Here is a 10428-nt window from a genome sequence, read left to right on the forward strand (position 1 = left end):
GGTGTTGCAACATGAGCCGTCATGCAAGGACAGTATTGTTGACGAATCCAATAATTCGTGGGTTGCAAGATGCCGCCAGCACGTGCCGATTTGGATTTGTCTGGATTTCTTTTCCACGTGGTTGGGGTTTTACGACAACAATTACGTCACCGTCGTAATATCTACCGTCACCCAAGGTAGTGTTATGCAACGCCGACGGTTAAGTAGAATAATAATCTACCCAATCAGCAACATCTTTATCTTCCACTCAGTAATTCCATCTATCATCATTCTATCACGCAAGTGGAGCCACACATCTATGGATCATTCAATAAAATCAGCAGACTTCTAGATGTTACTACTGCTCGGCTTAGACTCGGTTACAAGTATCTCTGGGAATTCTCATTATCTGCCGATGTAGACTTGACCAAATGTAAACTGTGTCAACAAAATTATTCGCACACCCTCCGTCACTATGTGATGGAGTGCGAAAAGATACGTGAATTCAGAGACATGAATTCAAATGTTCAAGAGATGTGTAAATATTTCATTCAAAATGATCTGCTACCAAAGATATTAACCAAATATCCCCAGTTTGCTAACTGTAGGTAGTAACTAAGTAACCTATCCACCTCTGCCCATTGGATGAGGCAGCGTTGATAGGTTACAAAACAATTAATTTTGTAACATTAATGTTGTAGAGGCTGGGATTACGGCTGGGATACTTGATCAACCAGGCTGTTATTCATACGTCAGGCTGCGAGCAGCCGCGTCCAACAGCCTGGTTGATGAGTCCAGCAACCAGGAGGCCTGGACGACGACCGGGCCGCGGGGACGCTAAGCCCCGGAAGCACCTCAAGGTAACCTCAAGGAGGGCATAAGCAAGAATGCAACGCTCAAACTAGAACTTTCTTAGACTAGTATAGTACACATGCGCACTAAATAAGGCCTAGAATTTCTTGATTTTCGGTAGTTACAGTTCCTCTTTTTAACATGCTATGATTGCTACTAGGAAATGTCATAGAAATCTGTCAATAGGCCTAGGGGATTTCCAAGCTTCAATGAGTCACTAAGGTCTCAGCCTACGACTGGGTCTCCCGACACTAGGCTCTGCTTCGACCCTTTTCTTTACATTTCCCTTACGTAAAAAATGCAGCGGTTTTGATTAACCAGAAGCGTCAAAATCTGGCCAACTCGCCTATCCTACCAGAATCATATTCATTAGTTTCAGGAAACGTCAATAATGCGGTGGTTTTAACTTTCTAAACTCCCCACAATTTTTACTCCAATCCGTCCACGGTTTTGTAACCAAAGTTTTGTAACGTTGGTTACAAACGTTGGTCACGTTTTTGTAACCAAAGTCACAAATTCATCCTAGTATGAAAATCAACATTTCACAAATATCTACGTTTTCTATGCATCGGACTCGATAGTGTTCAGGGGATTAGAGGTTGGATTTCGAACGGAGTGGCAAAGCAAGAGAACAGCTGTTGCAGAACAGCTACAACTGCTACAACATGTTTGCAAGTGGCATCATATCTCTGCGTCTGGAGCCATTGCAAAATGCATTTCCTATTTTTAAGCGCATCACTTAACCTCTTATCTCTCTCAGTAATGCTGTATAGTCCATGTGCATGATTGTAGCCTTCACTCTGCCGCCCACTGGATGGGCGTGGGCGGGCATATGATTGGTAAATTAGGACGTTTTTTTTAGAAGGAGTAGTTTAAAAATTGGAATGTCTGAACAGGAATGGAATAACCACAATGGAGCTTGAATAAGCGTACACACAGAGCTTATCTGAGAGACATTGGGCTTTTTGATAACACTATCGGTACTTTTGTGTTCGTTTAGTAACTGTAGGAACTTGTGTAGGTGGGTGGAGATGGTGGTAGGAGTGGTAGTAGTAATAATAATAATAATAATGAAAGTAGTAGTAATAATAGTAGAAGTAGAAGAACTAATTGATGATAGTACAATAGTTTGTTTTTAATCCACGTGTTTACCAAGATAACAGCTGATCCGTGTTTACCAATATAACAGCTGATCCTTGTTTACCAATATAACAGCTGATCCCTGTTTACCAATATAACAGCTGATCCATGTTTACCAATATAACAGCTGATCCATGTTTACCAATATAACAGCTGATCCATGTTTACCAATATAACAGCTGATCCCTGTTTACCAATATAACAGCTGATCCATGTTTACCAATATAACAGCTGATCCGTGTTTACCAAGAAAACAGCTGATCCGTGTTTACCAAGAAAACAGCTGATCCGTGTTTACCAAGAAAACAGCTGATCCATGTTTACCAAGAAAACAGCTGATCCATGTTTACCAAGAAAACAGCTGATCCATGTTTACCAAGAAAACAGCTGATCCATGTTTACCAAGAAAACAGCTGATCCCTGTTTACCAAGAAAACAGCTCATCCCTGTTTACCAATATAACAGCTGATCCGTGTTTACCAATATAACAGCTGATCCGTGTTTACATAAAATTCCCTGCTGACCCGACACGTTTTCTCTCTATTTCCCACTTCGTAAAAAATGCAACTGTTTTGCCGAACACAAAGTGTACGAACCCCAAGCAACCCACCTAACCTATCGAGACCGACTCAGTGAAAACGTCAGTATTGCAGTGGTTTAATTTGTATAAGTGCATCGCATTTTTAACGGATTGGTTGATTCCGTAGGACAGGCGACGAATTAGATGAGACGATGAGCTGGTTTTAGGTGTGTTGGGTTAGGGCACGCTTGCACATCTGCTAGGATTATGAGTGAGGATTATACACACACCTGCTAGGATTGTGAGTGAGGATTATACAGACACCTGCTAGGATTATGAGTGAGGATTATACACACACCTGCTAGGATTGTGAGTGAGGATTATACACACACCTGCTAGGATTATGAGTGATTATACACACATCTGCTAGGATTGTGAGTGAGGATTATACACACATCTGCTAGGATTGTGAGTGAGGATTATACACACACCTGCTAGGATTGTGAGTGAGGGTGTACCCACACCTGCCAGGATTATGAGTGAGAGTGTACCCACACCTGCCAGGATTGTGAGTGAGGGTGCACCCACACCTGCCAGGATTATGAGTGAGAGTGTACCCACACCTGCCAGGATTATGAGTTAGAGTGTACCCACACCTGCCAGGATTGTGAGTGAGAGTGTACCCACACCTGCCAGGATTATGAGTGAGAGTGTACCCACACCTGCCAGGATTATGAGTGAGGGTGTACCCACACCTGCCAGGATTATGAGTGAGAGTGTACCCACACCTGCCAGGATTATGAGTGAGAGTGTACCCACACCTGCCAGGATTATGAGTGAGAGTGTACCCACACCTGCCAGGATTATGAGAGAGTGTACCCACACCTGCCAGGATTGTGAGTGAGGGTGCACCCACACCTGCCAGGATTATGAGTGAGAGTGTACCCACACCTGCCAGGATTATGAGTAAGGGAGTTTCCGGCACCATATGTAATATTACCTTTGCATTGCACGTGTACAAGTAATTTTAATGTGTAGTGATGTACCCTTAAACTAATATACCATTAACACAAAATATTAAAAGAAATGGGATTGCTTAAGCACTTTTTTTTAAAACACTTTTTTGCAAACAGCCAAAAGAGTGTATGAGTCCGTAGCGGGTCGTTTTCTCCGGTAATTTAAAATAAAAAAAATAGTTCGAGGCTGGCATTTGTGTCTTGGGGTATTTTAACCGTTGAACGCTCTAGTTTGTTCAAGTGTCCCCTTGTCGCCCGTTTATTAGTGGCGGGAGCGGCGGGCAGAGTCGTCACCTGTTTCTGGGGACATACTATACTGTCATGCACCTCCTCACCTGGCCGGAGCTGTGGGCCCCTAGAGTGGACGTGACTGTTACCTGGAGGGCCCCTTTGCCGAGTTGTTGTGGCGCCCTTTTTCACCCTGGCTGGGGCCCGGTGCTCATCCAAGGCGCCTTAATGTCGCCCCGACCTGCTCCTGCTCCTCCTAACTGCTGCTCCTGCTGCTGGACTTTCTCAGGGGGGCGGTGGGGTGAGGGGGGGGGGAGTCGGTGAGATATGGAAGATAATTGTCGCCATTAGTTTCCCTTCTGCCTTGTATCTTGGCGTCGTTCCCCGGCCTGTGTTCTTTGTGTTGGCTGATGGCGTCTGCCTCTCTTCTCCCCTTATCTCTCCGCCTACCCTGCCCCCCTCCCCTCTACCCTTACCTGGCTCCTACCCTGCCCGACCCTGACCCTGTCCTGGCCATATCGTAATCCTAATCTGCTCCTGTCATAACCCTAACCCTACCTCTGCCATTAAGAAGGTTCTGTAACCTTGGCACGAACATAGCTACATTTATACAAGGCTCTATTACGGCCGCATCTCCAGTCCCTTCATAATAACAGTATTAAAGAACAGATATTAAAGTTCTTTCCTATTAAAGAAAACTAACATGCAAAAAACTACAAGCAGCGCAACATAGGGTCGACGATGTCCAGTCAGTTTAGGATTAATCTGGATACAAATGACAGGATGGGCAACCCAGCGGGTTTTCTTCCTGTTGGGGAGTGTTGTACATGCTGCTACGGCGGTGTGTCTACTCACAGGATGGGTGGGGCTGCGCAGTAAACTCGCCCCTCGGGTCAAAAATGAACTAGAGCACCACCAGGGTGTGGACACAGGATGGAAATGTTGGATCTGGCTCAGTGCTTGAAAGATTACCACAAGATGAGGAGGCGCTTCACTACCACAGATGGTGGCCCAAGAGCTGATATTTATTCGAGGGGAAAAAGAGCCCCACAGTACATAGTTCCAAGATAAAATGTAGAGCTCCCTTTCTCCCCTTTACCCCTCCCTTCCTTCCCCTCACCCCTCCCTTCCTTCCCCTCACCACTTCCTTCCTTCCCCTCACCCCTCCCTTCCTTCCCCTCACCCCTTCCTTCCCCCCCTCACCCCTTCCTTCCCCCCCCTCACCCCTCTCATCTTCCTCTTCCCTCAACATATGATGAAGATGTCACAAGAAACTGAAACTTTGGCAGGAACAAACAGGCCGCAGCGCTCCCTCAAATATATTCCCGTGGCGCCGGCTGGGCCTCCTCCAGGAACTGGGCGCCGGCTGGGCCTCCTCCAGGAACTGGGCGCCGGCTGCTGCAACGATGAGGAAAGTGAGGGGTAAATCTGTGAGGGAGTGGGAGGTGGGTGTAGGGTGAGTGAGGTAAGAATGATAGTCTTAATGAGTGAGGTAAGAATGATAGTCTTAATGAGTGAGGTAAGAATGATAGTCTTAATGAGTGAGGTAAGAATGATAGTCTTAATGAGTGAGGTAAGAATGATAGTCTTAATGAGTGAGGTAAGAATGATAGTCTTAATGAGTGAGGTAAGAATGATAGTCTTAATGAGTGAGGTAAGAATGATAGTCTTAATGAGTGAGGTAAGAATGATAGTCTTAATGAGTGAGGTAAGAATGATAGTCTTAATGAGTGAGGTAAGAATGATAGTCTACGGGACTATCATTCCTGTAGGAAGGACAGGAAGGGGAGAGGGGGGGGTAGACGGAAGAGTACTTAGTACTCTTCAAGTCACTTATGTTGTCCCGTCTTGAGTACTGCTCAGTACTCACTTCCCCTTCAGAGCAGGGGAGATTGCTGAAATAGAGGGAATACAGAGAACATATACGGCACGCATAGACGAGATAAAACACCTAAATTATTGGGATCGTCTCAAAGCTCTCCAAATGTACTCACTAGAAAAGAGCCAGAGAGAGATACCAAATAATATACACATGGAAAATACTGGAAGGCCAGGTCCCAAATCTACACAGTAAAATAACAACGTACTGGAGTGAACGATATGGAAGAAAGTGCAGGATTGAACCAGTGAAGAGCAGAGGTGCCATAGGCACAATTAGAGAACACTGTATAAACATCAGAGGTCCGCGGTTGTTCAACGTCTTCCCAGCGACTATAAGAAACATTGCCGGAACAACCGTGGACATCTTCAAGAGAAAACTAGACTTTTCTGAAAAAAAGTGAAGGACCAACCGGGCTGTTGTGGGTATGTGGGCCTGCGGGCCGCTCCAAGCAACAGCCTGGTGGACCAAACTCTCACAAGTCAAGCCTGGCCTCGGGCCGGGCTTGGGGAGTAGAACAACTCCCAGAACCCCATCAACCAGGTATCAACCAGGGGCCAGATTCACGAAGCAGTTACCCAAGCACTTACGAACCTGTACATCTTTTCTCAAACTTTGGCGACTTTGTTTACAATTATTAAACTGTTAATAACCTCTGAAGCACCAGGAGGCTGTTTATAACAATAACAACAGTTGTTTGTGAAGTTTTCATGCTTGTAAACTGTTTTAACAAATATAACCAAACCCGTCAAAGATTGAGGAAAGATGTACACGCGCGTAAGTACTTGCGTAACTGCTGCGTGAATCTGGCCCCTGCAGGTCCATAACTTTGCCTCCTACCCTCAAGCTCCCTCCTAGTTTCTGGTGCCGCTCGTGTCATTAAAAACACAGTGCGTGGTGTGGTAGTGAAATATCAAATAATATACACATGGAAGATACTGGAAGGCCAGGTCCCAAATCTACACAGTAAAATAGCAACGTACTGGAGTGAACGATATGGAAAAAAATGCAGAATAGAACCAGTGAAGAGCAGAGGTGCCATCTTGAGGTTATTTTGAGATGATTTCGGGGCTTTTTTTTAGTGTCCCCGCGGCCCGGTCCTCGACCAGGCCTCCACCCCCAGGAAGCAGTCCGTGACAGCTGACTAACACCCAGGTACCTATTTTACTGCTAGGTAACAGGGGCATAGGGTGAAAGAAACTCTGCCCATTGTTTCTCGCCGGCGCCTGGGATCGAACCCAGGACCACAAGTCCAGTGTGCTGTCCGCTCGGCCGACCGGCTCCCATAACATTATTGCCAACAGCATTTGGTGTTCCCAGGCGGTCACCCATCCAAGTACTAACCAAACCCAACGTTGCTTAACTTCGCTGATCGGACGAGAAGCGGTGTTCTCAACGTGGTATGGCCGTTGGCCATATTGTGCCTGAGATATCCTCCTGGTGTTGAGGCCTGCCTGGGACGAGACCAGTTCCAGATTGATGATTGATGAAGATTAAGCCACCCAAGAGGTGGCACGGGCATGAATAGCCCGTAAGTGGTGGCCCTTTCGAGCCATTACCAGCATCAAAAGATGATACTGGAGATCTGTGGAGGCGCAACTGCACCCTGCGTGACGGGAGATGTCTCCCGGACCAAGTGGTGACCAAATGGTGACCAGTTCCAGTTTATCTTTCTTGCTTATATTGTTGTAGCACTTAGCTGCGTTTGTCTTCGGCTTGCCGAGGTGGAGCAGGCAGAGGAAAGTTTGTTTCTACCGCGAGGAGGGATGAGTAGAAAGGCGGGGGGGGGGGGAGGTTTGTGGTTATTTACACCGTGTAAGTGGACATGTCATCACCAGAGGTGGCAAAGTTCGCGCCCAAACACCTTGGTGTTCGGATGGCTATTGTTTGTTTTTCTTTATCTTTTTTAATGTTTTGTTTTGACATTCGACGCGCCCGTGTGTGGCGCTTGACAGTTTTGTTGTTGTTGTTGATTTGAGAGAAAGGGAGTGTGTGTGTGTGTGTGTGTGTGTGTGTGTGTGAGTGTGTGTGTGTGTGTGTGTGTGTGTGTGTGTGTGTGAGTGTGTGTGTGTGTGTGTGTGTGAGTGTGTGTGTGTGTGTGTGTGTGTGTGTGTGTGTGTGTGTGTGTGTGTGTGTGTGTGTGTGTGTGTGTGTGTGTGTGTGTGTGTAATTACCTAAGTGTAATTACCTAAGTGTAGTTACAGGATGAGAGCTACGCTCGTGGTGTCCCGTCTTCCCAGCACTCTTTGTCATATAACGCTTTGAAACTACTACTGTGTGTGTGTGTGTGTGTGTGTGTGTGTGTGTGTGTGTGTGTGTGTGTGTGTGTGTGTGTGTGTGTGTGTGTGTGTAATTACCTAAGTGTAATTACCTAAGTGTAGTTACAGGATGAGAGCTACGCTCGTGGTGTCCCGTCTTCCCAGCACTCTTTGTCATATAACGCTTTGAAACTACTACTGTGTGTGTGTGTGTGAGTGTGAGTGTGAGTGTGAGTGTGAGTGTGTGTGTGTGTGTGTGTGTGTGTGTGTGAGTGTGAGTGTGAGTGTGTGTGTGTGTGTGTGTGTGTGTGTGTAATTACCTAAGTGTAATTACCTAAGTGTAGTTACAGGATGAGAGCTACGCTCGTGGTGTCCCGTCTTCCCAGCACTCTTTGTCATATAACGCTTTGAAACTACTACTGTACTCACCTAATTGTACTCACCTAATTGTGCTTGCGGGGGTTGAGCTCTGGCTCTTTGGTCCCGCCTCTCAACCGTCAATCAACTGGTGTACAGATTCCTGAGCCTATTGGGCTCTATCATATCTACATTTGAAACTGTGAATGGAGTCAGCCTCCACCACATCACTTCCTAATGCATTCCATTTGCTAACTACTCTGACACTGAAAAAGTTCTTTCTAACGTCTCTGTGGCTCATTTGGGTACTCAGCTTCCACCTGTGTCCCCTTGTTCGCGTCCCACCAGTGTTGAAAAGTTCATCCTTGTTTACCCGGTCGATTCCCCTGAGGATTTTGTAGGTTGTGATCATGTCCCCCCTTACTCTTCTGTCTTCCAGTGTCGTGAGGTGCATTTCCCGCAGCCTTTCCTCATAACTCATGCCTCTTAGTTCTGGGACTAGTCTAGTAGCATACCTTTGGACTTTTTCCAGCTTCGTCTTGTGCTTGACAAGGTACGGGCTCCATGCTGGGGCCGCATACTCCAGGATTGGTCTTACATATGTGGTGTACAAGATTCTGAATGATTCCTTACACAGGTTCCTGAACGCCGTTCTGATGTTAGCCAGCCTCGCATATGCCGCAGACGTTATTCTCTTTATGTGGGCTTCAGGAGACAGGTTTGGTGTGATATCAACTCCTAGATCTTTCTCTCTGTCTGTTTCATTAAGTACTTCATCTCCTATTCTGTATCCTGTGCCTGGCCTCCTGTTTCCACTGCCTAGTTTCATTACTTTGCATTTACTCGGGTTGAACTTCAACAGCCATTTGTTGGACCATTCACTCAGTCTATCCAGGTCATCTTGTAGCCTCCTACTATCATCCTCTGTTTCAATCCTCCTCATAATTTTTGCATCGTCGGCAAACATTGAGAGGAACGAATCTATACCCTCTGGGAGATCATTTACATATACCAGAAACAGTATAGGTCCAAGGACTGACCCCTGCGGGACTCCACTTGTGACGTCTCGCCAATCTGAGACCTCACCCCTCACACAGACTCGTTGTCTCCTGTTGCTTAGGTATTCCTCTATCCACCGGAGTACCTTCCCTCTCACTCCAGCCTGCATCTCCAACTTTCGCACTAGCCTCTTGTGTGGCACTGTATCAAAGGCTTTCTGACAATCCAAAAATATGCAGTCTGCCCACCCTTCTCTTTCTTGCCTTATTTTTGTTGCCTGGTCGTAGAATTCAAGTAACCCTGTGAGGCAGGACCTGCCATCCCTGAACCCATGTTGATGCTGTGTTACAAAGTTCCTTCGCTCCAGATGCTCCACTAGTTTTTTTCGCACAATCTTCTCCATCAGCTTGCATGGTATGCAGGTTAGGGACACTGGCCTGTAGTTCAGTGCCTCCTGTCTATCCCCTTTCTTGTATATCGGGACTACGTTAGCTGCTTTCCAAATATCTGGCAGTTCCCCTGTTGCCAGTGATTTGTTATACACTATGGAGAGTGGTAGGCTCAGTTCTCTTGCTCCTTCCTTTAGAACCCAAGGGGAGATTCCATCTGGGCCTATAGCCTTCGTCACGTCCAACTCTAGTAAACACTTCCTTACTTCCCCACTGGTAATCTCAAACTCTTCCAGTGGTTCCTGGTTAGCTATTCCCTCACTTACCTCTGGAATTTCTCCTTGTTCTAAGGTGAAGACCTCCTGGAATTTCTTATTCAATTCCTCACACACTTCCTTGTCATTTGTAGTGAATCCTTCCGCCCCTATCCTTAATCTCATAACCTGTTCCTTTACTGTTGTTTTTCTCCTAATGTGGCTATGCAACAATTTAGGCTGAGTCTTTGCCTTGCTTGCGATGTCATTTTCGTATTGTCTTTCTGCCTCTCTTCTCATCCTGACATATTCATTCCTGGCATTCTGGTATCTTTCTCTGCTCTCCAGTGTCCTGTTATTCCTATAGTTTCTCCATGCCCTTTTACTTTGCTGCTTAGCTAGCCTACATCTTTGATTAAACCATGGGTTTCTCATCTTCATTTCTCTGTTTTCCTTTTGGACTGGGACAAACTTGTTTGCTGCGTCCTTGCACTTCTGCGTGATGTAATCCATCATATCTTGGGCCGTCTTTCCCCTGAGCTCTGTTTCCCATGCTA

At 46.1% G+C, this 10428-nt stretch overlaps 1 non-coding gene across 1 annotated transcript; it reads right to left on the reverse strand.

The window, feature by feature from the left end:
• Nucleotides 1-6909: 6909 nt before the first annotated feature.
• Nucleotides 6910-7028, reverse strand: LOC138359885 (5S ribosomal RNA). Its single transcript, XR_011226112.1, has one exon. It is a non-coding gene; the product is annotated as a 5S ribosomal RNA (ribosomal RNA).
• Between the last annotated feature and the right edge of the window lie 3400 nt (nucleotides 7029-10428).

The sequence above is a fragment of the Procambarus clarkii genome, chromosome 93 (assembly GCF_040958095.1).
Source record: "Procambarus clarkii isolate CNS0578487 chromosome 93, FALCON_Pclarkii_2.0, whole genome shotgun sequence".
Lineage (NCBI taxonomy): Eukaryota > Metazoa > Arthropoda > Malacostraca > Decapoda > Cambaridae > Procambarus > Procambarus clarkii.